General features: G+C 52.0%; 1 protein-coding gene and 1 pseudogene across 2 annotated transcripts in view; one reads left to right on the top strand and one right to left on the bottom strand.

Moving 5' to 3' along the window:
- Nucleotides 1-26,942, top strand: part of LOC147119527 (uncharacterized) — a 401,105-nt gene that overhangs the window by 286,791 nt on the left and 87,372 nt on the right. The gene's annotated exons all lie outside the window — the stretch shown is intronic.
- LOC147119529 (isocitrate dehydrogenase [NAD] subunit gamma, mitochondrial pseudogene) lies at nucleotides 13,243-14,568 on the bottom strand (annotated as a pseudogene).

The raw sequence follows: 26,942 nt of genomic DNA, 5'->3' as shown, positions 1-26,942 counted from the left end.
ACAGTCCTCAACCCCACCTACCCTGCAGTCCTCAACCCCACCTACCCTGCACAGTCCTCAACCCCACCTACCCTGCAGTCCTCAACCCCACCTACCCTGCACAGTCCTCAACCCCACCTACCCTGCACAGTCCTCAACCCCACCTACCCCGCAGTCCTCAACCCCACCTACCCTGCACAGTCCTCAACCCCACCTACCCTGCACAGTCCTCAACCCCACCTACCCTGCACAGTCCTCAACCCCACCTACCCTGCAGTCCTCAACCCCACCTACCCTGCAGTCCTCAACCCCACCTACCCTGCACAGCCCTCAACCCCACCTACTCTGCACAGCCTGCAACCCCACCTACCCTGCACAGCCCTCAACCCCACCTACCCTGCACAGCCCTCAACCCCACCTACCCTGCAGTCCTCAACCCCACCTACCCTGCACAGTCCTCAACCCTACCTACCCTGCACAGCCCTCAACCCCACCTACCCTGCACAGCCCTCAACCCCACCTACTCTGCACAGCCCTCAACCCCACCTACCCTGCACAGCCCTCAACCCCACCTACCCTGCACAGCCCTCAACCCCACCTACCCTGCACAGTCCTCAACCCCACCTACCCTGCACAGCCCGCAACCCCACCTACCCTGCACAGCCCTCAACCCCACCTACCCTGCACAGTCCTCAACCCCACCTACTCTGCACAGTCCTCAACCCCACCTACCCTGCACAGCCCTCAACCCCACCTACCCTGCACAGTCCTCAACCCCACCTACCCTGCACAGTCCTCAACCCCACCTACCCTGCACAGTCCTCAACCCCACCTACTCTGCAGTCCTCAGCCCCACCTACCCTGCACAGCCCTCAACCCCACCTACCCTGCACAGTCCTCAACCCCACCTACCCTGCACAGCCCTCAACCCCACCTACCCTGCACAGTCCTCAACCCCACCTACCCTGCACAGTCCTCAACCCCACCTACCCTGCACAGTCCTCAACCCCACCTACCCTGCACAGCCCTCAACCCCACCTACCCTGCACAGCCCTCAACCCCACCTACCCTGCACAGTTCTCAACCCCACCTACCCTGCAGTCCTCAACCCCACCTACCCTGCACAGTCCTCAACCCCACCTACCCTGCACAGTCCTCAACCCCACCTACCCTGCACAGCCCTCAACCCCACCTACCCTGCACAGTTCTCAACCCCACCTACCCTGCAGTCCTCAACCCCACCTACCCTGCACAGTCCTCAACCCCACCTACCCTGCACAGTCCTCAACCCCACCTACCCTGCACAGCCCTCAACCCCACCTACCCTGCAGTCCTCAACCCCACCTACCCTGCAGTCCTCAACCCCACCTACCCTGCACAGTTCTCAACCCCACCTACCCTGCACAGTCCTCAACCCCACCTACCCTGCACAGCCCTCAACCCCACCTACCCTGCAGTCCTCAACCCCACCTACCCTGCAGTCCTCAACCCCACCTACCCTGCACATCCCTCAACCCCACCTACCCTGCAGTCCTCAACCCCACCTACCCTGCACAGCCCTCAACCCCACCTACCCTGCACAGTCCTCAACCCCACCTACCCTGCACAGCCCTCAACCCCACCTACCCTGCAGTCCTCAACCCCACCTACCCTGCACAGTCCTCAACCCCACCTACCCTGCACAGCCCTCAACTCCACCTACCCTGCAGTCCTCAACCCCACCTACCCTGCAGTCCTCAACCCCACCTACCCTGCACATCCCTCAACCCCACCTACCCTGCACAGCCCTCAACCCCACCTACCCTGCACAGTCCTCAACCCCACCTACCCTGCACAGCCCTCAACCCCACCTACCCTGCAGTCCTCAACCCCACCTACCCTGCACAGTCCTCAACCCCACCTACCCTGCACAGCCCTCAACCCCACCTACCCTGCAGTCCTCAACCCCACCTACCCTGCACAGTCCTCAACCCCACCTACCCTGCAGTCCTCAACCCCACCTACCCTGCACAGTCCTCAACCCCACCTACCCTGCACAGCCCGCAACCCCACCTACCCTGCACAGTCCTCAACCCCACCTACCCTGCACAGTCCTCAACCCCACCTACCCTGCACAGCCCTCAACCCCACCTACCCTGCACAGCCCTCAACCCCACCTACCCTGCACAGTCCTCAACCCCACCTACCCTGCACAGTCCACAACCCCACCTACCCTGCACAGCCCTCAACCCCACCTACCCTGCACAGTCCTCAACCCCACCTACCCTGCAGTCCTCAACCCCACCTACCCTGCACAGCCCTCAACCCCACCTACCCTGCACAGCCCTCAACCCCACCTACCCTGCACAGCCCTCAACCCCACCTACCCTGCACAGTCCTCAACCCCACCTACCCTGCAGTCCTCAACCCCACCTACCCTGCACAGTCCTCAACCCCACCTACCCTGCACAGTCCTCAACCCCACCTACCCTGCACAGCCCTCAACCCCACCTACCCTGCACAGTCCTCAACCCCACCTACCCTGCACAGTCCTCAACCCCACCTACCCTGCACAGTCCTCAGCCCCACCTACCCTGCAGTCCTCAACCCCACCTACCCTGCAGTCCTCAACCCCACCTACTCTGCAGTCCTCAACCCCACCTACTCTGCACAGTCCTCAACCCCACCTACCCTGCAGTCCTCAACCCCACCTACCCTGCACAGTCCTCAACCCCACCTACCCTGCAGTCCTCAACCCCACCTACCCTGCACAGTCCTCAACCCCACCTACCCTGCACAGTCCTCAACCCCACCTACCCTGCACAGCCCTCAACCCCACCTACCCTGCACAGTCCTCAACCCCACCTACCCTGCACAGTCCTCAACCCCACCTACCCTGCACAGTCCTCAGCCCCACCTACCCTGCAGTCCTCAACCCCACCTACCCTGCAGTCCTCAACCCCACCTACCCTGCAGTCCTCAACCCCACCTACCCTGCAGTCCTCAACCCCACCTACCCTGCAGTCCTCAACCCCACCTACCCTGCACAGTCCTCAACCCCACCTACCCTGCACAGTCCTCAACCCCACCTACCCTGCACAGTCCTCAACCCCACCTACCCTGCAGTCCTCAACCCCACCTACCCTGCAGTCCTCAACCCCACCTACCCTGCACAGTCCTCAACCCCACCTACCCTGCACAGCCCTCAACCCCACCTACCCTGCACAGTCCTCAACCCCACCTACCCTGCACAGCCCTCAACCCCACCTACCCTGCACAGTCCTCAACCCCACCTACCCTGCACAGTCCTCAACCCCACCTACCCTGCACAGTCCTCAACCCCACCTACCCTGCACAGCCCTCAACCCCACCTACCCTGCACAGTCCTCAACCCCACCTACCCTGCACAGCCCTCAACCCCACCTACCCTGCACAGCCCTCAACCCCACCTACCCTGCACAGCCCTCAGCCCCACCTACCCTGCAGTCCTCAACCCCACCTACCCTGCACAACCCTCAACCCCACCTACCCTGCACAGCCCTCAACCCCACCTACCCTGCACAGTCCTCAACCCCACCTACCCTGCACAGCCCTCAACCCCACCTACCCTGCACAGCCCTCAACCCCACCTACCCTGCACAGCCCTCAACCACACCTACCCTGCACAGTCCTCAACCCCACCTACCCTGCACAGCCCTCAACCCCACCTACCCTGCACAGTCCTCAACCCCACCTACCCTGCAGTCCTCAACCCCACCTACCCTGCACAGCCCTCAACCCCACCTACCCTGCAGTCCTCAACCCCACCTACCCTGCACAGCCCTCAACCCCACCGACCCTGCAGTCCTCAACCCCACCTACCCTGCAGTCCTCAACCCCACCTACCCTGCAGTCCTCAACCCCACCTACCCTGCACAGTCCTCAACCCCACCTACCCTGCAGTCCTCAACCCCACCTACCCTGCACAGTCCTCAACCCCACCTACCCTGCACAGTCCTCAACCCCACCTACCCTGCACAGTCCTCAACCCCACCTACCCTGCAGTCCTCAACCCCACCTACCCTGCAGTCCTCAACCCCACCTACCCTGCACAGTCCTCAACCCCACCTACCCTGCACAGTCCTCAACCCCACCTACCCTGCACAGTCCTCAACCCCACCTACCCTGCACAGCCCTCAACCCCACCTACCCTGCACATCCCTCAACCCCACCTACCCTGCACATCCCTCAACCCCACCTACCCTGCACAGTCCTCAACCCCACCTACCCTGCAGTCCTCAACCCCACCTACCCTGCAGTCCTCAACCCCACCTACCCTGCAGTCCTCAACCCCACCTACCCTGCACAGTCCTCAACCCCACCTACCCTGCACATCCCTCAACCCCACCTACCCTGCACAGCCCTCAACCCCACCTACCCTGCAGTCCTCAACCCCACCTACCCTGCACAGTCCTCAACTCCACCTACCCTGCACAGTCCTCAACCCCACCTACCCTGCACAGTCCTCAACCCCACCTACCCTGCACAGTCCTCAACCCCACCTACCCTGCACAGCCCTCAACCCCACCTACCCTGCACAGCCCTCAACCCCACCTACCCTGCAGTCCTCAACCCCACCTACCCTGCACAGCCCTCAGCCCCACCTACCCTGCACAGCCCTCAGCCCCACCTACCCTGCACAGCCCTCAACCCCACCTACCCTGCAGTCCTCAACCCCACCTACCCTGCACAGCCCTCAGCCCCACCTACCCTGCACAGCCCTCAGCCCCACCTACCCTGCAGTCCTCAACCCCACCTACCCTGCACAGTCCTCAGCCCCACCTACCCTGCACAGCCCTCAGCCCCACCTACCCTGCAGTCCTCAACCCCACCTACCCTGCACAGCCCTCAACCCCACCTACCCTGCACAACCCTCAACCCCACCTACCCTGCACAGCCCTCAACCCCACCTACCCTGCACAGTCCTCAACCCCACCTACCCTGCACAGTCCTCAACCCCACCTACCCTGCACAGTCCTCAGCCCCACCTACCCTGCACAGCCCTCAGCCCCACCTACCCTGCAGTCCTCAACCCCACCTACCCTGCACAGCCCTCAACCCCACCTACCCTGCACAACCCTCAACCCCACCTACCCTGCACAGCCCTCAACCCCACCTACCCTGCACAGCCCTCAACCCCACCTACCCTGCACAGCCCTCAACCACACCTACCCTGCAGTCCTCAACCCCACCTACCCTGCACAGCCCTCAACCCCACCTACCCTGCAGTCCTCAACCACACCTACCCTGCACAGCCCTCAACCCCACCTACCCTGCACAGTCCTCAACCCCACCTACCCTGCACAGCCCTCAACCCCACCTACCCTGCACAGCCCTCAACCCCACCTACCCTGCAGTCCTCAACCACACCTACCCTGCACAGCCCTCAACCCCACCTACCCTGCACAGTCCTCAACCCCACCTACCCTGCAGTCCTCAACCCCACCTACCCTGCACAGCCCTCAACCCCACCTACCCTGCACAGCCCTCAACCCCACCGACCCTGCAGTCCTCAACCCCACCTACCCTGCAGTCCTCAACCCCACCTACCCTGCACAGCCCTCAACCCCACCTACCCTGCACAGCCCTCAACCCCACCTACCCTGCACAGTCCTCAACCCCACCTACCCTGCACAGTCCTCAACCCCACCTACCCTGCACAGTCCTCAACCCCACCTACCCTGCACAGCCTTCAACCCCACCTACCCTGCACAGTCCTCAACCCCACCTACCCTGCACAGTCCTCAACCCCACCTACCCTGCACAGTCCTCAACCCCACCTACCCTGCACAGTCCTCAACCCCACCTACCCTGCACAGCCCTCAGCCCCACCTACCCTGCACAGTCCTCAACCCCACCTACCCTGCACAGTCCTCAACCCCACCTACCCTGCACAGTCCTCAACCCCACCTACCCTGCAGTCCTCAACCTCACCTACCCTGCACAGTCCTCAACCCCACCTACCCTGCACAGCCCTCAGCCCCACCTACCCTGCAGTCCTCAACCCCACATCATCCCTCAACCCCCATCACATCCCTCAACTCCATCTCATCCCTCAACTCCACCTCATCCCTCAACCCCACCATATCACTGAAACCCCATCACATCCCTCAACCCACCTCATCTCCTAACCCCACCTCATCCCTCAACCCCCATCACATCCCTCAACTCCATCTCATCCCTCAACTCCACCTCATCCCTCAACCCCATCACATCCCTCAACCCACCTCATCTCCTAACTCCACCTCATCCCTCACCCCACATCATCCCTCAACCCCCATCACATCCCTCAACTCCATCTCATCCCTCAACTCCACCTCATCCCTCAACTCCACCTCATCCCTCACCCCCACCATATCACTCAAACCCCATCACATCCCTCAACCCACCTCATCCCCTAACCCCACCTCATCCCTCAACCCCACCTCATCCCTCAACCCCACCTCATCCCTCAACCCCATCACATCCCTCAACCCACCTCATCCCCTAACTCCACCTCATCCCTCAACCCCACCTCATCCCTCAACCCCACCTCATCCCTCAACCCCACCTCATCCCTCAACCCCACCTCATCCCTCAACCCCACCTCATCCCTCAACCCCACCTCATCCCTCAACCCCACCTCATCCCTCAACTCCATCTATCAACGACATCTATAATGTTTACTACAGACTCCCAATTAGTGAGAAAGAGATAGAGGAGCAAATCAGTAGGCAAATTTAACAGAAATATAAAAACAATTGAGCAGTAATAGTAGATGATTTTAATTACCCTAATATAGACTGGGCAAAAAAAAAAGAGTAAAAGGCAAGGAGGGTGAAGAATTCCTAAAATGTGTACAGGAGGACTTTCTTAATCAATATGTTTCTAGTCCAACGAGGAAGGAAGCTATGCCGGATCTAGTTTTAGGGAATGAAGTAGGATAAGTGGAGTGTGTTGCAGTGGGAGAACATCTGGGCAATAGTGATCATATAATTAGGTTTAAAGGAGTTATGGAAAGGGACAAAGAAAAATCAACGGTGAAAATACGCAACTGGAAGAGAGCCAATTTCAGTGATTTGAGAAGGGATCGAGCACAGGAGTTCAATTCTGGGCACCACACTTTGGGAAAGATGTCAAGGCCTTGGAGAGGGTGCAGAAGAGATTTACTAGAATGGTACCAGGAACGAGCGACTTCAGTTATGTGGAGAGACTGAAGAAGCTGGCGTTGTTCTCTTTGGAGCAGAGAAGATTAAGAGGAGATTTGATGGAAGCGTTCAAAATCATGAACAGTTTTGATGAGGGTAAATAAGGAGAAACTGTTTCCAGTGGCAGAAGGGTCGGTAACCAGGTGACACAGATTTAAGGTGATTGGCAAAAGAACCAGAGGCAACACGAAGAAACATTTTTTTTACTTAGCGATTTGTTGTGATCTGGAATGCACTGCCTGAAAGGGTGGTGGAAACAAATGCAATCGTAACATTCAAAAGAGAAGTGGATAAATACTTGAAGGGAATAAATTTACAGGGCTATGGGAAAAGAACAGGGGAGTGGGATTAATTGGATAGCTCTACCAAAGACTCGGCACAGGCACGATGGGCCGAATGGCCTCCTGTGCGGTATGATTCTATGGGGTGGACTGGAAACAAAGATTGGCCAGAAAAATGGTAAATCAACGTCAGGCCTTCAAAGTGAAGATAGTTCGGGTACAAACCAAACATATTCCCATAAGGAGGAAAGATGGGGCATTCTTAGCTACAGCTCCCTGGATGGCAACGAAAATAGTGGTTAAAATAAAACAGAACAAGGTTTGTGACAAACATTAGGCACAGAATACAATCGAAAACCAAGCAGAATTCAGAGAGGGCAGGGGAAAATTAAAAAAGGATACAAGGGAAAAGAGAGAGTATGAGAAAAGCATAGTGGGTAAGATAAAAGCGAACCCAAAAATGTTTACCATGGAGGGAGTGCAGCGAAGATTCACCAGGCTGATACCTGGGATGGCAGGAATGACATATGAGGAGAGATTGGGTCGATTAGGCTTATATTCGCTGGAGTTTAGAAGAATGAGAGGGGATCTCATTGAAACTTATAAAATTCTGACAGGACTAGACAGACTAGATGCAGGAAGGATGTTCCTGATGGCCGGGGAGTCCAGAACCAGGGGTCACAGTCTAAAGATAAGGGGTAAGCCATTTAGGACAGAAATGAGGAGGAATTTCTTCACCCAGAGAGTGGTGAACCTGTGGAATTCTCTACCACAGAAGACAGTTGAGGCCAATTCATTAAATATATTCAAGAAGGAGTTGGATATATTTCTTAAGGCTAAAGGGATCAAGGGATATGGGGAGAAGGCAGGGACAGGGTACTGAATTTGGATGATCAGCCATGATCTCATTGAATGGCGGAGCAGGCTCGAGGGGCCGAATGGCCTACTCCTGCTCCTATCTTCTATGTTTCTATTTTATAAACATATAAAAGGTCAAAGGATAGTTAAAGGAATGGTGTGACTGATTAGCGAAAAAAAGGACATTTTCTTGTGGACTGAGGTACTGAATGAGTACTTTGCACCTGTCGACACAAATGGTGGTGGGGGGGGGGGGGGGGAGTAGAGATATTGGATAGGATAAAAATAGATAGAAAGGTTGGAATCACGCAAAGTTAACAGTCCAGATGGGATACATCCTAGGATGCTGAGGGAAGCCAGGGTGGAGATTGCAGAAGCTCTGACCACAATCTTTCAATCCTCCTGGGATTGTTCCCCTTAGAGCACACAAGGTTAAGGGGAGACATAATAGAGGTATTCAAAATTACGAGGGGTTTTGTCAGAGCAAGTAGGGAGAAACTATTTCCTCTAGCAAATGGGTCGGCAACCAGAGGTCATAGATTTAAAATAATTGTCGAAAGGACCAGAGGGGAAACGAGGAGAATTTTTTTTCCACACAGAGGGTTGATAAGATTTGGAACGCACCATCTGAAAGGGTGGTGCGAGTAGATTCCACAGGAACTTTCAACAGGCAATTGGACATGTACTTGAAGAGGACTAATTTGCAGGGTTATGGGGAAATAGCTGTGGTGTGGGACTAAATTGGACAGTTCTTTCACAGAGCCGGCACAGGCGTGACGGGCCGAATGGCCCACTTCTGTGCTGTAAGATTCTATCCCTCACCCCTACCTTCCCACCACAGCCCTGAACCGCACTTCATCCAACCCCACCTACCCGCCACATCCCTGAAACCCACCTCATTCCTCAACTCCACCTACCCACCTCATTCCTCAACTCCACCTACCCACCACATCCCTGAAACCCACCTCATTCCTCAACTCCACCTACCCACCACATCACTGAACTCCACCTCATTCCTCAACTCCACCTATCCACCTCATTCCTCAACTCCACCTACCCACCTCATTCCTCAACTCCACCTACCCACCACATCCCTGAAACCCACCTCATTCCTCAACTCCACCTACCCACCTCATCACTGAACTCCACCTCATTCCTCAACCCCACCTACCCACCACATCACTGAACTCCACCTCATTCCTCAACTCCACCTACCCGCCACATCCCTGAACTCCACCTCATTCCTCAACTCCACCTACCCACCACATCACTGAACTCCACCTCATTCCTCAACTCCACCTACCCACCACATCACTGAACTCCACCTCATTCCTCAACTCCACCTACCCACCTCCCTGAAACCCACCTCATTCCTCAACCCCACCTACCCACCACATCACTGAACTCCACCTCATTCCTCAACCCCACCTACCCACCACATCCCTGAAACCCACCTCATTCCTCAACCCCACCTACCCACCACATCCCTGAAACCCACCTCATTCCTCAACTCCACCTACCCACATCCCTGAAACCCACCTACCCACCTCATCCCTGAAACCCCTCATTCCTCAACCCCACCTACCCACATCACTGAACTCCACCTCATTCCTCAACTCCACCTACCCACCACATCACTGAACTCCACCTACCCGCCACATCCCTGAAACCCACCTCATTCCTCAACTCCACCTACCCACCACATCACTGAAACCCACCTCATTCCTCAACTCCACCTACCCGCCACATCCCTGAAACCCACCTCATTCCTCAACTCCACCTACCCGCCACATCCCTGAAACCCACCTCATTCCTCAACTCCACCTACCCGCCACATCCCTGAAACCCACCTCATTCCTCAACCCCACCTACCCGCCACATCCCTGAAACCCACCTCATTCCTCAACCCCACCTACCCACCACATCACTGAACTCCACCTCATTCCTCAACTCCACCTACCCACCACATCACTGAACTCCACCTACCCACCTCATCCCTGAAACCCCTCATTCCTCAACCCCACCTACCCGCCACATCACTGAAACCCACCTCATTCCTCAACCCCACCTACCCACATCACTGAACTCCACCTCATTCCTCAACCCCACCTACCCACCACATCACTGAACTCCACCTCATTCCTCAACTCCACCTACCCACCACATCACTGAACTCCACCTACCCGCCTCATCCCTGAAACCCCTCATTCCTCAACCCCACCTACCCGCCACATCACTGAAACCCACCTCATTCCTCAACCCCATCTACCCGCCACATCCCTGAAACCCACCTCATTCCTCAAGTTCACCTAATCCCTGAACCCCATCTACCCGCCACATCCCTGAACCGCACCTCATCCCCCAACCCCACCTATCCGCCACATCCCTGAACTGCACCTCATCCCTCAACCCCTCAACATTCTCAACTCCACCTCATCCCTCAACCCCACCTCTCAACTCCACCTCATCCCTCAACCCCCTCATCCCTCAACCCCACATCCCTCAACACCACCTCATCCTCAACCCCACCTCATCCCTCGACACCCCCTACCACATCCCTTGACCCCCACCTACCCATCATATCCCTCATTCCCACCTCATCCCTCGACTCCACCTACCATCATATCCCTCAATCCCACCACATCCCTCGTCCCCACCTACCCATCATATCCCTCAATCCCACCACATCCCTCGTCCCCACCTACCCATCATATCCCTCAATCCCACCACATCCCTCGTCCCCACCTACCCATCATATCCCTCAATCCCACCACATCCCTCGTCCCCACCTACCCATCATATCCCTCAATTCCACCTACCCACCTCATCCCTCGACCCCACCTACCCATGGCATCCCTCTACCCCACCACATCCCTCAACCCCACCTACCCACCACATCCCTCAACCTCACCTACTTACCCACCCCCGCTCTTTCCCCAAAGCCCTGCAAATGTTTCCATTTCAAGTACATATCCAATTTCCTTTGAAAGTTACTACTGAATCTGCTTCTGTGACCCTTTCAGGCGGTGCATCCCAGATTATAATATCTCGCGACATCAAAAAAATTCTCCTGGTCTCCCCTCTGGTTCTTTTGATAATTATCATAAATCTGTATCCTCTGGTTACTGACCCACCCACCCGTGGAAATAGTTTCCCCTTATCCACTGGTCTGATGTCCAGTGTTGGATGAGTAGAAATTTCCTCCAACTCAATATTAGGAAGACCAAAGCCATTCTTTGGTCCCCGCCTCAAACTCCATTCCCTGGCCACCATTTCCCTCCCTCCCTGGCAACTGTCTGAAGCTATGCCAGACCATTCACAACCTTGGTATTCAAGCTCGACCTCGAGCTGAGCTCCCGGCCACATATCCGCTCCATCACCAAGACCACCTACTTCCACCTCCGTAACATCACCTGACTCCTACCCTGCCTCAGCTCGTGTGCTGCTGAAACCCTAACCCATGCTTTTGTTACCTCCAGACTTGACTACTCCAATGCTCTCCGAGCCAGCCTTCCATCTTCCACCCTGACATGAATCTTGTCATTCATGTGGAAATGACTTGTGAAGTAATACTGGGCAGCCTGCTGGTGGCGCTGTCCAGGGAGAGTATAAATACTCGGGCATGGGCCCAGCTTGCTCAGGACATTCTTTAACAGGAACTAGTGAAGGACACAACTTGATCTCCATGTTGAGAAACAGTTGATTAAAGCCTTGTTTAATGCTCAGACCAAGTGCCTAGTAGTTTTCTTACGTCACACCCTACATAAACTTGAGCTCATACAAAACTCTGCTGCCCGTGCCCTAACTCGCACAAAGTCCCATTCACCCATCACCTCTGTTCTCGCTGACCTACACTGGCTCCCGGTCCGGCAACGCCTTAATTTTAAAATTCCGACCTTTGTCTTCACCTTGTCCCTCATTATCTCTGTAACCTCCTCCAGCTCTACATGCCTCCGATATCTCTGCGCTCCTCCAATTCTGGCCTCTTTGGCATCCCTGAGTTTAATCGTTCCATCATTGGCGGCCGTGCCTTCAGCGGCCGAGGCTCGAAGCTCTGGAATTCTCTCCCTAAACCTCTCTACCTCCCTTTCCTCCTTTAAGACGTTCCTGAAAGCCTACCTCTTTGACCAAGCTTTTGGTCACCTGTCCTGATATCTCCTTCTGTGGCTCAGTGTCAAATTTTGATTGATAATCGCTCCTGTGAAGTGCCGTGGGATATTTTGCTGGTGTGTTGAAGGTGCTATATAAATACAAGTTGTTGTTGCTGTTGTTTTATTTACTCCACTGCAGGGATCAAATGTGTCAATTCCCTACGTAATCCTGAAATGTTCAACTAGCCCACCTCAAAGTTGTTTTGTCGTTCTTGAAGAAACAAGCCCCACTTTCATATTCCTCATAACTTACTATTCCTTGTCCCTGTTCACAACTATACCCACCCAAGGCCGAAAATACCTTTAATGACCGGAACAACACACCCCTTCGGACTGACACAGAATGAAACCTGCCCATCCGGATAGTCAGCTGAGGAGCAAAGACGCATGCTCCCCATTCGACCCGTTGGGAGAAGGGGTTGTCTTCCCTCCTAGATCATAAGGCAGCATAGAACATTCTCCATCAGATTGCCAGAGAATACAAACACATCTACCCAAACTGGACACTGGGACCTGGTGTGAAAGCCAAAGGCTGCAGGGTGGGTGGGGGAAGGTCAGTGGGTCGTACACTGTTCTTTTACCTCTGGCAAGTAGCGTCAAGGGTAGAGAATTGCAGCACTGCCAGATGGCGGCAGGGGTCAGCAGACTGGTTAAGGTGGCTCACTTGACCTACGACCGCGTGCTAAGTCAGATGATTAAGTTTTGCTCGAATGATACTTTTGACGTTCGGTCGGGCCCCAATGAAGATGACTGAGGAGAGAAAAAAGCTGACCCTCGACGTGTTATTTAATTCTATATACTCAGGAGACTGCACAAGCAAAATGATCAATGGGGTCAGGGGTGGGAGAGACCGTCCATTTTAGAGGCCTTGCACGGGCACCTTGAGCGTTTGCTGGATTTGGCTTATGATGTAGTTGACCACATCGCTCGTGGACGCGGACCCTCCAATGTCCAGCGTGTGGATCTTCGCTTCCGTCACGGCCTTCATGACGGCGTTCCTGATCAGTGCGGCGTGGTCATGCAGCCTGAGGTGGTCGAGCATCAGGCAGCCAGCCAGGAGCATGGCGGTGGGGTTGGCGACGTTCTTGTTGGCCAGGTTCAGGGCTATGTTGCGGATGGCTGACTGGAAGACGGCGCACTTGTGCCCGATGCTGGCCCCCGCCACCAGCCCCGGCCCCCCCACCAGGCCGGCGCAGATGTTGTTGATCACCACCCCGTACAGGTTGGGCATCAGCATGACGTCGAACTGCTTGGGCTGGCTGACCAGCTGCATGACGGCATTGTCCACGATGATGTCGCTGAACTTGATCTCCGGGTAGCCCGATGACACCTCCCGGCAGCACTGGAGGAAGAGGCCGTCGGCCAGCTTCATGATGTTGGCCTTATGCACCGCCACCAGTCTCCGGCGGCCGTGCTTGCGGGCGTAGTTGAAGGCAAACTCCGCCACCCGGATGGAGCGCTCCCGGGTGATGATCTTCAGGCTCTCCACCACCCCGGGCACGCTCTCGTGCTCCAGGTGGGCGTACTCGCCCTCGGTGCTCTCCCTGATGGCCACGATGTCCACGCCGCTGCAACGGGTCACCACGCCGGGGATGCTGCGATAGTGGTTGACGTTGGCGAAGAGGTCCAGCCTGGTGCGGAACAGCACGTTGCGGGAGCGGCACTCGGGGGGCAGCATGTCGACGGCCGTCATGAAGTTGCCCTTCAGCCCTACCCGGTTCCGCTGGACCGACTTGATGGCGTTGGTGATGTCGCGGTCGTCGGCGGTGCTGCTGTCCACCCGCACCACCTCGAACTCCACCGGCACCAGCGCCGCCTGGAAGACCCGCTCCACATGGCCCATCAGCTCGGGCCCCACACCGTCGCCCGGGATGATGGTGACCGTCGCCAGGCCGCCGTACTGGCCCGCGTGCCGGCAGCCGAACCCCGGGGGCGGCGGGCCCCTGGGCAGCCTCCCGGCGGGGAGGCAGGACTTGGAGCCCAGGACCAGGCGGCAGAGGCTCCTCACACACGCCATGTGCTCAAGCCAACTACCGCAGCCCAGAGCCAGCCCGGCCCGTTGAGGGCGTCACCGACACCACGACCCTCCCGCCCCGTTTGAATTCTCCGCCTCCCGCCTTTGTGACGTTACCGGCCCCGCCCTTTTGACAGACCCCGCCCCGCGCTTGCGACGTCACAGACCCGCCGCACCGTTTGACAGTCCCCGCCCCCCGGTCCCGCCCTACCTCGGGCCGTTTGAGTATGCCGCCGCTTCAGCCTCTTTGTGACGTAGCCCCCTTCCCTCGCCGCCCCCACCAGCGCCTCTGTGACATCATCGGCCCCGCCCTCCCTCGGGCCGTTTGAAAGCCCCGCCACCGCATCAGCGCCTTTGTGACGTCACCCCCCGCCCACACCGTTTGAAATTCATAGCACTCCAGCGCCTTTGTGACATCACCGTTGTCCAATCTCCCTCCTGGCCCGCAGTTGGAAACCCCGCTCCCGCCCCCTCCAGCGCCTTTATGACCTGGCCGCTCTCCCTCCCTCGCGGGGCCAGACCGTTTGAAATCCACAGCCCCCGCCTCCGTCCCGCTCGCCTTTATTACGTCACCGCTCCCCCAGCCTCGCGGGGGTCGGACCATTTGAAAACCCGAGCCCTCTCTAGCGCCTTTGTGACGACACCGTTCCCCTCTCCCCTTCCCTCCCTCGCGGCCCACACAGTTTGAATTTACCGCCCTGCCGCTATCCCGCTCACCTGTGACGTCCTCGGCTCCACCACGTGCCCCGGATCGTTTGAAATCACCAGCGCCTTTGTGACGTCACCGGTCCCCCCGCCCTGGACCGCTTCAAATCCCGCGACGCCCCCTCCAGCGCCTTTATGACGTCTTCGGCTCCCCCGTGCCCGGACCCTTTGAAATCCCCGCCGGCGACAGGCACGAGCGCCCGCGCACAAACTCCGCCCCACCCCCGTGACGCCACCGCACACCGGCTCCTCCTTCTCCACCAATGGCAGCGTCTGCGCGCTCCCCCCAACCCCCACACACAGGGGAGAGAGTGGAACACGCCCCCCACCCCCCACCCCCACACACAGGGGAGAGAGTGGAACAGTCCTCCCTCTGACAAGTCCCCAGGACCAGATGTTTTCTACCCTAGGGTTTAAAGCAATAGGGGAGGAAATTGCAGATGCTTTAGTCCTACTCTTCCAAAGCTCCCTTGATTTACGAATTAACCCTTTAGATTGGAAAATTGCAAATGTTACTCAACTGTTCATGATGGGTGAGGGGGAGAAACTGGGAAATGATATACCTGTTAGTCTAACATCTGTTGTGGGGTAGATATTGGAATCTATAATTAAGGGCAGAGTGACTGAGCTCTTAGAGAAATTTGAGCTGATTAGAGAGAGCCAACATGGATTTGTAAAGGGTAGGTTATATATAATGAACCTAATTATATTTTTTAAGGAAGTAGCTAAAGTACTGGACAGGGGAATGTTGTTTGTAGTTTATATGGACTAACAGAAGGCATTCGATAAGGTTCCATGTAGGAGACTATTAACTAATATTGTAGCTCATGGAATTTAAGGCAAATTATTGACCTGTTTCCAGTGGCTGAAGAGTCGGTAACCAGAGGGCACAGCTTTAAGGTGATTTGCAAAAGAACCAGAGGCGACATGAGGGAAAATCTTTTTATGCAACGCGTGGTTAGGATTTGGAATGCACTGTCCGATAGGGTGGTGGAGGCAGATTCAATAGTAGCTGCTACCTTCAGAAGAGAATTGGATAAATACTTGAAGGACAAAACATTGCAGGGATATGAGGAAAGAGTGGGAGGGTGGGACTAACTGGATTGCTCTTCGAAAGAGCTGGCGCAGACTCGATGGGCCAAATGGCCTCCTTCTGCGCTGTACTATTCGATGATTCTAAACACTCCAATGTCAACCTGGTGGTATGACAAATGCTATTGTAAAAGTGTCCACATTTACCTGCAGTACCTGTTACACCACTGGGTGATAGGGGTTTTCAATGTTGAGCTTTGCTAAAGTTTGTAACATGGTAATGTCCGACACCAGTAGTGCCTTACCTCGCGAGCGGACCTGGAGATATTGCTAATCAAGAAATCTTGCCAGTGCACGTGGGCTGTCTGTTTTTCTTTTAGAAACATGGGGCTTCTTCTGCCTTTTTTTAAAAAAAGCTAGGACCTTCTCATTTGTTTGAAGAGGCTGAGGTCCTTTCCCAAACCCTTCACCCACTCACTGAGAAAGAAAGACTTGCAGTTCTACAGCGCCTTTCACTACCTCAGGATGTCGCAAAGTGCTTTACAGCCAATGTAGTGCTTTCTGAAGTGTAGTCACTGTTGTTTCCCTATCTCCTCTAATTTCCCTATTCTCTTCCCCTTCCTCCCCGCCCTCCCTCCCTTCCTTTCCTTCCATTCCTCCGTCCTTCCCTTCCACCCTTCCATCCCTCCCCTCCTTCCTTCCCTTCCTCCTAGTCTCGTTCCTTCCCTCCTTTCTTCCCTCCATTCGGATGAGACGTTAAACCGCGGCCCTGTCTTCCCTCTCAGGTGGACGTAAATAAGGTGGATGAATTGGCTGCGCAAATAGAGGTAAACGAATATGATTTGGTTGGGATTACGGAAACGTGGCTCAAGGATGGCCAAGATTGGGAACTCAACATCCAGGGGTATTCGATATTCAGGAAAGATAGGCAAAAAGGAAAGGGAGGTGGGGTAGCATTACTGGTTAAAGAAGTGATTAACACAATTGCAATGAAGGATATTAGCTCTGATGATGTGGAATCTGTATGGGTAGAATTGAGAAATACTGAGGGGAAAAAACGTTAGTGGGAGTGGTATATAGACCTCCAAACAGTAAGGTGGAGGTTGGGGATGGCATTAAAAGGGAAATTAAAGAAGCGTGCAATAAGGGCACAGCAGTCATCATGGATGACTTTAATCTACATATAGATTGTGCCAACCAAATTAGTAACAATACTGTGGAGGAGGAATTCCTGGAGTGTTTACGGGATGGTTTCCTGGACCAATATGTCGAGGAATCAACCAGAGATCAGGCCATCTTAGACTGGGTATTATGTAACTAGAAAGGATTAATTAGCAATCTTGTTGTACGAGGCCCCTTGGGTCGGAGCGATCATAATATGTTCGAATTCTTCATTAAGATGGAGAATGAAGTAGTTGACTCAGAGACTAGGGTCCTCAATCTAAATAAAGGAAACTACGATGGTCTGAGGAGCGAGTTGGGTAGGATTGATTGGGGAATGGCACTCAAAGGGTTGATGGTGGATAGGCAATGGCAAACATTCAAAGACCAAATGGATGAGCTACAGAATTTGTTCATCCCAGTTTGGCATAAAAATAAAACAAAAAAGGTGACTCTACCGTGGCTAACAAGGGAAATTAGGGATAGCATAAGATCCAAGGAGACGACATATGAATTGGCCAGGAAAAGCAATAATCCTGAGGATTGGGAACAGTTTAGGATTCAACAAAGGAGGACAAAGGGATTAATTAAGAAAGGGAAAATAGAATGTGAGAGTAAGCTTACAGGGAACATAAAAACTGACTGTAAAAGCTTTTATAGATATGTGAAGAGAAAATGATTGGTGAAGTCAAGCGTAGGTCCCTTGCAGTCAGAATCAGGGGAATTTATAATGGGGAACAAAGAAATGGCTGACCAACTAAATACATATTTTGGTTCTGTCTTCACAAAGGAGGACACAAATGACCTCCCAGAGATGCCGGGGAACATAGGGTCTGATGAAAGGGTGGAACTGAAAGAAATCAGTATTTGTAGGGAAATGCTGTTAGGAAAATTGATGGGACTGAAGGCCGATAAATCCCCAGGGCCTGATAATCTACATGCCAGGGTACTTAAGGAAGTGGCCCTAGAAATAGTAGATGCATTGCTGGTCATCTTCCAGAACTCGATAGACACTGGAACAGTACCCATGGATTGGAGGGTAGCTAATGTTACCCCACTATTCAAAAAAGGTGGTAGAGAAAAAGCGGGGAATTATAGACCGGTAAGCCTGACATCGGTAGTGGGAAAATGCTAGAGTCCATTATAAAAGATGTAATAGCAGAGCACTTGGAAAGCAGTGACAGGATCGGACGAAGTCAACATGGATTTACAAAAGGTAAATCATGCTTGACTAATCTACTGGAATTTTTTGAGGATGTAACTGGTAAAATAGATAAGGGAGAACCAGTGGATGTGGTGTATTTGGACTTTCAGAAGGCTTTCGATAAGGTCCCACATAAGAGATTAGCGTGAAAAATTAAGGCACATGTGACTGGGGGCAAGGTATTGACTTGGATAGAGAACTGGTTGGCGGACAGAAAGCAAATGTTGGAATAAACGGGTCGTTTTCCGAGTGGCAGGCAGTGACTAGTGGGGTACCGCAGGGATCGGTCCTTGGACCCCAGCTATTCACAATATATATTAATGATCTGGACGAGGGAATTGGATGTAATATCTCCAAATTTGCAGACGACACAAAGCTGGGTGGGAGGGTATGCTGTGAGGAGGATGTCGTGAAACTCCAGTACGATTTGGACAGGTTGGGTGATTGGGCAGAAACATGGCAAATGCACTATAATGTGGATAAATGTTGTTGTGTCCGTGTGTTAATAGAGACACTGAAGGCAGGAGTTGGTTTCACAGGTGTTTACTGAACAAAGTCTGGAGGTGAACTAACTGATACAACACAATATACAGGCTTATATAGCCCGAGTGGCCATTACCGGCATTACAGTACACATGGGGCTCTTAAAGGCACATACACTACAATTCCTCCCCTTTTAGCCAACCAGTACATAATATTTTAAGTAATCATTAATTACATGTTACAAGAACAATAATCTACACATTGCTGCAGTTAATCAATTATAAGTCAGTCTCTCTGGAGGCTTCCTGACTTGGTCCGGATAACACCTCGGTGGTGTAGTAGTTTCTGGTGGTGTAGTAGGTTCTTTTGGCAAGGCTGATTCGGCTTGAATGCCAGTGTCGGGTTCATCTGGTTCCAGTATCACTGGATCGGAGGTAGATACTATGGGTATCTCTACTTCATCATTAGGCGTATAGAGTTGTGGTGTAGGTTGTCCCTTTTCGGATGACTCTATGATTTGGTCAGCATGGCGCCTTATTATGCTTTCTCCAATGTCCACGGTATATATCAGCGGTCCTAGTCGTGTGCAAATAGTTCCAGGCTGCCATTTCTCGGTACGGTAGTCCCGGGCCAAAACTTGTTGACCTACCTGGAAGGTTCTAGTTGGCCTTTCATTCATGCCTTGAAATTGCCAGTTCTCCACGTCCCTTCTGATGTTTGGCTTGATCAAATCCAGCCGGCATCTTAGGCTTCTATTGAAGAACATCATGGCGGGAGTTTGGTTTGTAACCATATGTGTTGCATTCCTGTATGCAAACAAGAAGTTATCTACCTTATGCTGAAGTTTTATGTCTTCATTACCCATGGCCTTTATGGCCTTCTTGAAGGTGTGGACAAACCTTTCAGCCAATCCATTGGTGGCGGGATGGTATGAGGCGGACGTGTAGTGCTTAACCCCATTGTTTTTTAAGAACTTCCTGAATTCTTCAGACACAAATTGCGGTCCATTATCAGAACAGATCTGTTCAGGCAGCCCATTCCTGGCAAATATGGTCCTTAATACTGTGATGGTTTTTTCCGTGGTGGTGGAGGACATCTTTATTACCTCCGGCCACTTGGAGTGTGCATCAACCGTGATTAAGAACATTGAGTCCATAAATGGACCAGCAAAGTCGATGTGTACCCTTTGCCATGGAGATGAGGGCCACTCCCATGGATGTAGAGGGGCTTGTGGTGGAGCGTTTTGGACCTTCTGGCATCCTAGGCAGCTCTTGGTCATTTCTTCGATGTCTCCATCGATACCTGGCCACCATACAAATGCCCTGGCTAGGTTCTTCCTTTTCACTCCACCCAGATGCCCCTCGTGAAGCTCCTTTAGAACTTTATCCTGGAGTTTGGGTGGAATCACCACTCTGGATCCACACATCAAGGTTTCTCGGCACACTGACAGCTGTTCTCTTCTTTGCGAGAATGCTGGCAACAGTGGTTCGCCATGTGCTGGCCATCCCTTCACTGTTAAATCGTAGACTCGTGAGAGAGTCGGGTCATTTCTCGTTTCCCTTTCAATGTCAGAATTTGTTACTGGTAGACATTCGACTATGGTAGAGTGGAACATCTCCACTGGGTCTACTGTAGGTGCCTCTTCTACCGTTGGCAACGGTAGGCGCGATAAACCATCAGCATTCTCATGCTGTTTTGATCCTTTGTATTCTATGTCATATTGGTGTGCCCCTAGAAAAAGGGACCACCTCTGTAGCCTTTGCGCTGTCATAATGGGAACACCCTTTTTAGGGTTGAATATGGAGATGAGGGGTTGATGGTCAGTCAACAAGGTAATTTTTTGTCTGTGTAGGTAATGGTTGAATTTCTTCACTCCCCATACCAGGCTGTGTGCTTCCCTGTCAATTTGGGCATAGTTACACTCAGCTGAGTTCAATGAGCGTGACGCAAAAGCTATCGGCCGTTCCGAGCCATCAGGGAATCTATGCGATAATACTGCTCCTATGCCGTAAGGGGATGCATCGCACGCCAGTCTGATTGGCAGTGATGGGTTGTAATGAGCCAAAACTTCCTTGGACGTGATTAAGTCTTTGCATTTATGGAAGGCACGTTTACAGTCTTCGCTCCATTTCCAAATTACTCCTGTTTGTAGCAGTTCATTAAGAGGGTGCAGAAGAGTTGATAAGTTCGGTAAAAATTTATGATAGTAATTTATTAATCCCAGGAACGACCTTAATTGTGAAACATTTTCAGGTGCTGGGGCTTTTATGACCGCTTCAATTTTTTCAGGTGACTTATGCAACCCTTCCTTATTAATTATGTGGCCACAATATGATATTTGATTCTGGAAAAATTCGCACTTGGGGCGATTTGCTCGTAGGCCCCGTTCTCTCAGCCTAGTGAGCACCTGCTCCAAATTGGCAAGGTGCTCGTTGTCATTTTCTCCTGTTACAAGGATGTTGTCCAGGTAGCATTGAGTCCCCGGAATCCCTTGCAGGACTTGCTCCATAGCTCTTTGCCAGATAGCTGGAGCTGATGCTACTCCGAAAACCAGTCGATTGTACTGGTACAGGCCTTTGTGTGTATTTATCGTGAGATACTTTTTAGAGGCCTCTTCAACCTCCATCTGTAGATATGCCTGTGCCAAGTCAATTTTGGTGACACGTTTCCCTCCGGATAGTGAGGCGAAAATATCTTCTATCCTCGGAAGAGGATACTGTACCGTGTGAAGGACCGGGTTTATAGTCACCTTGAAGTCTCCACAGATGCAAATTTTTCTCTGTTCTTCAGATTTATCATTATTCAACGTTTTCTTCATGACCGGGACGATGGGTGTTGCCCACTCGCTCCAATCTATCTTGGATAATACGCCTGCCTTTTCCAAATTCTCCAGCTCTGCCTCGACTGCTGGACGAATTGCATATGGCACCGGTCTTGCCTTAAAAAACTTGGGAATTGCCGCATCTTCCACTTTTATTGAGGCGGTGATGCCTTTCAAGGTTCCTAGTTTCTGTTGAAACACTTCCTTGGCGTTGGCCAAGATGTCTTTTAATCGTTCAGGTATGACGTCATCATCATTTTTTTCCTTACTGGTCACCGTCAGTGCCTGGATGGAGTGCCAGTCTAAATGTATCTTCCTGATCCATTCACGTCCCAACAGCGGTGGACCACCTTCTTGTAGAACGTATAAATACAACTTCTGTATTTCCTTGCCGTTGTATACAACAGGCACCCTTATTTTTCCTTTGGGGTATCCTTTCTGCCCCGTATATGTTTTCAAGATAATGGATGTGTCTTTTAAAGGTATATGCGGAAATAGCCGCTCGTAATCCCGTCGATTTATGACGGTCAGAGCTGATCCTGTATCTAGCTCCATTTTAACTGGGGACCCTGCTATCGTGAGGGTAACCCAAATGGTCTGGTAATCTTCTTTGGCAATTACATTATGTAATTTGAGACAGCTTAGTCTCTTGTTTCCGGAGTCGCTATCACTCTTCTGGTCTTCGGAGCTACTGTCCGTCATCATTTGTACCTTTCTATACTTTTCTTTATTGATTTTTTTTTCCTGTCCGTGGATTTTTTTTGTCCAGATCGGCATACCCGTGCAATGTGTCCAATCTTTCCGCATTGCCTGCATGCTTTGTCCTTGAACCAGCAGTCCCTCTGGTCATGGGTGGATCTGCCGCAGCGATAACATCTCTCGAAACCCTGTGTCATTTCATGGGTGCCGAAGTCCTCTGTCTTTTGCTGTATCTCTGCAGCTCCTCTTGCAGCTGCTTCGTATGATACAGCCATACTGAAAGCCTTGTCCAGTGTCAAATCCTACTCAGAAAGCAACCTTTTCTGTGTTCCTTCACTCAGGAGACCGCAGACGAATTTGTCTCGAAGAGAATCTGCCAGTCCTGCCCCGAATTGGCAGTGCTTTGATAGCTTTCTTAATTCGGTGAGGTAATCAGCGTTACTTTCATTCTTGTGCTGATTCCTCTTGAAGAATTTGAATCGTTCCGCTATCAGCAGCGGTGTTGGGTTTAAGTGCTCCTGTAGGGTATCAACAATTTCCTTAAAATTCTTGTCCTTTGGTTTGGCTGGAGTGATTAAGTTTCGTAACAGCCCGTATGTCTTTGCGCCCATTAGATTTAGAAGTACTGACGCCTTTTTATCATTTTCTATTCCATTTGCTGTGCAATATACCTCCACTCTTTCCACATATGTGGTCCAATCCTCTATATCGTTGTCAAAAGCATCAATATTGCCAGCCTTAGGCATCCTGGAAAAAAAATGGCGATTCCCGCGCTTTCCCGCCGCTGCTGCTGCTGACAACGCTGTTTTCTGCGGTATAAAAATTTTTTTTTTTTAATTTACCGGTGGAGACTCGTTCCCGCCGGACTCTCTCTGCTAGGTCCGAACGCCAACCTGCTTTGCAGCGCCGGCCGTCTCCCGAGTGCTCCCCCCCGTCTGTTTCTGCTTGCCTCCGCCTTCGCTGCTTGGCCTCGCTGCAGAGCCAGCCGATGGAGCCCCAGCCGCCGCCCAGGAAGGATTATTGCAGTACCTGGCCACCATACAAATGCCCTGGCTAGGTTCTTCATTTTCACTCCACCCAGATGCCCCTCATGAAGCTCCTTTAGAACTTTATCCTGGAGTTTGGGTGGAATCACCACTCTGGATCCACACATCAAGGTTCCTCGGCACACTGACAGCTGTTCTCTTCTTTGCGAGAATGCTGGCAACAGTGAAACCACAGCTTTTTTTTTTCTTGCTTTTCTTCGACTTTGGACGTCTGAGGAATCGATGTCCTTGAGGTGCTGCCGAATTGCAGGTAAGTCCGTTTCCACTTCGTCGCCACTGTTGTGTCCGTGTGACACTGAAGGCAGGAGTTGGTTTCATAAGTGTTTACTGAACAAAGTCTGCAGGTAAACTAACTGATACAACACAATATACAGGCTTATATAGCCCGAGTGGCCATTACCGGCATTACAGTACACAGGGGGCTCTTAAAGGCACATACACTACAATTGTGAGGTTATCCACTTTGGTGGCAAAAACAGGAAGGCAGATTATTATTTGAATGGCAATAGATTGGGAGAAGGGGAAGTGCAAAGAGACCTGGGTGTTCTTGTGCACCAGTCGCTGAAGGTAAGCATGCAGGTGCAGCAGGCGGTTAAGAAGGCAAATGGTATGTTGGCCTTCGTAGCAAGAGGGTTCGAGTACAGGAACAAGGATGTCTTGCTACAGTTGTACAGGGCCTTGGTGAGACCGCACCTTGAGTATTGTGTGCAGTTTTGGTCGCCTTACCTGAGGAAGGACGTTCTTGCCATGGAGGGAGTGCAGCGAAGATTCACCAGGCTGATACCTGGGATGGCAGGAATGACGTATGAGGAGAGATTGTGTCGATTGGGCTTATACTCACTGGAGTTTAGAAGATTGAGAGGGGATCTCATCGAAACCTATAAAATTCTGTCAGGCCTGGGCAGACTAGATGCAGGAAGGATGTTTCTGATGGCCGGGGAGTCCAGAACCAGGTGTCATAGTCTAAGGATAAGGGGTAAGCCATTTAGGACTGAAATGAGGAGGAATTTCTTCACCCAGAGAGTGGTGAACCTGTGGAATTCTCTGCCACAGAGGGCGGTGGAGGCCAGTTCATTAAATATATTCAAGAGTTGGATATATTTCTTAAGGCTAAAGGGATCAAGGGATATGGGGAGAAGGCAGGGACAGGGTACTGAATTTGGATGATCAGCCATGATCTCATTGAATGGCGGAGCAGGCTCGAAGGGCCGAATGGCCTACTCCTGCTCCTATCTTCTATGTTTCTATGTATAAGATCCTGTGGCACTATTTCGAAGAAGAACAGGGGAGCCACGGTGTCCTGGCCAATAGTTATCCCACAATCAACATCACTAAAAACAGATTATCTGGTCATTATCACATTGCTGTTTGTGGGAGCTTACTGTGCGCAAATTGGCTGCCGCGCTTCCTACATTACAACAGTGACTACACTTCAAAAAGTACTTCACTGGCTGCAGAGCCTTTTGGGATGTCCGATGGTCGGGAAAGGCGCTATATAAATGCAAGTCTTTCTTTTTGAACGTAGAAACATAGAAGATAGGAGCAGGAGTAGGCCATTCGGCCCATCGAGCCTGTTCCGCCATTTAATGAGATCATGGCAGATCATCCAAATTCAGTACCCTGTCCCTGTTTTCTCCTCATATCCCTTGATCCCTTTAGCCTTAAGAAATATATCTAAATCCTTCTTGAATATATTTAATGAATTGGCCTCAACTGCCTTCTGTGGTAGAGAATTCCACAGGTTCACCACTCTCTGGGTGAAGAAATTCCTCCTCATCTCAGTCCTAAATGGCTTACCCTTTATCCTTAGACTGTGACCTCTGGTTCTGGACTCCGCCATTGGGAACATCCTTCCTGCATCTAGTCTGTCTAGTCCTGTTAAAATTTTATAAGTTTCAATGAGATCCCCTCTCATTCTTCTAAACTCTAGCGAATATAAGCCTAATCGACCCAATCGCTCCTCATACGTCATTCCTGCCATCCCAGGTATCAGTCTGGTGAATCTTCGCTGCACTCCCTCCATGGCAAGAACATCCTTCCTCAAATAAGGTGACCAAAACTGCACACAATACTCAAGGTGTGGTCTCACCAAGGCCTTGTACAACTGCAGCAAGACATCCTTGCTCCTGTACTTGAATCCTCTCGCTATGAAGGCCAACATACAATTTGCCTTCTTAAACGCCTACTGCACCTGCATGCTTACCTTCAGCGACTGGTGCACAAGGACACCCAGGTCTCAGTGCACTTCCCCTTCTCCCAATCTATTGCCGTTCAGATAATAATCTTGTCTTCCTGTTTTTGCCACCAAAGTGGATAACCTCACATTTATCCACATTATACTGCATCTGCCATGCATCTGCCCAATAACCCCACCTGTCCAAATCATACTGGAGTTTCTCTGCATCCTCCTCACAGCACACATGCCCACCCAGCTTTGTGTCGTCTGCAAACTTGGAGATATTACATCTAGTTCCCTCGTCTAGATCATCATTAATATATATTGTGAATAGCTGGGGTCCTAGCACTGATCCCTGCGATATCCCACAAGTCACTGCCTGCCACTTGAAAAAAGACCTGTTTATTCCAACTCTTTGCTTCCTGTCTGCCAACCAGTTCTCTATCCAAGTCAGTACCTTACCCCCAATCCCTTGTGCTTTAACTTTGCACACCAATCTCTTATGCGGGACCTTATCAAAAGCCTTTTGAAAGTCCAAATAGACCACATCTACTGGTTCTCCCTTATCTATTCTACCAGTTACATCCTCAAAAAATTCCAGTAGATTAGTCAAGCATGATTTAACTTTTGTAAATCCATGTTGACTTTGTCCGATCCTGTCACTGTTTCCAAGTGCTCTGCTATTACATCTTTTATAATGGGCTCTAGCATTTTCCCCACTAACGATGTCAGGCTTACCGGTCTATAATTCCCCGTTTTCTCTCAACCACCTTTTTTGAATAGTGGGGTTACATTAGCTACCCTCCAATCCATGGGAACTGTTCCAGAGTCTATAGAATTTTGGAAGATGACCAGCAATGCATCTACTATTTCTAGGGCCACTTCCTTAAGTACCCTAGGATGTAGATTATCAGGCCCTGGGGATTTATCAGCCTTCAATCCCATCAATTTCCCTGACACCATTTCCCTACAAATACTGATTTCTTTCAATTCCTCCCTTTCATCAGACCCTATGTTCCCCGACATCTCTGGGAGGTTATTTGTGTCCTCCTTTGTGAAGACAGAACCAAAGTATGTATTTAATTGGTCAGCCATTTCTTTGTTCCCCATTATAAATTCCCCTGATT

This window comes from Somniosus microcephalus, chromosome 4, assembly GCF_052327205.1.
Source record: "Somniosus microcephalus isolate GS21.2 chromosome 4, FLI_Smic_1.0, whole genome shotgun sequence".
NCBI lineage: Eukaryota > Metazoa > Chordata > Chondrichthyes > Squaliformes > Somniosidae > Somniosus > Somniosus microcephalus.
This window is presented reverse-complemented; position numbering and strand designations above follow the sequence as displayed.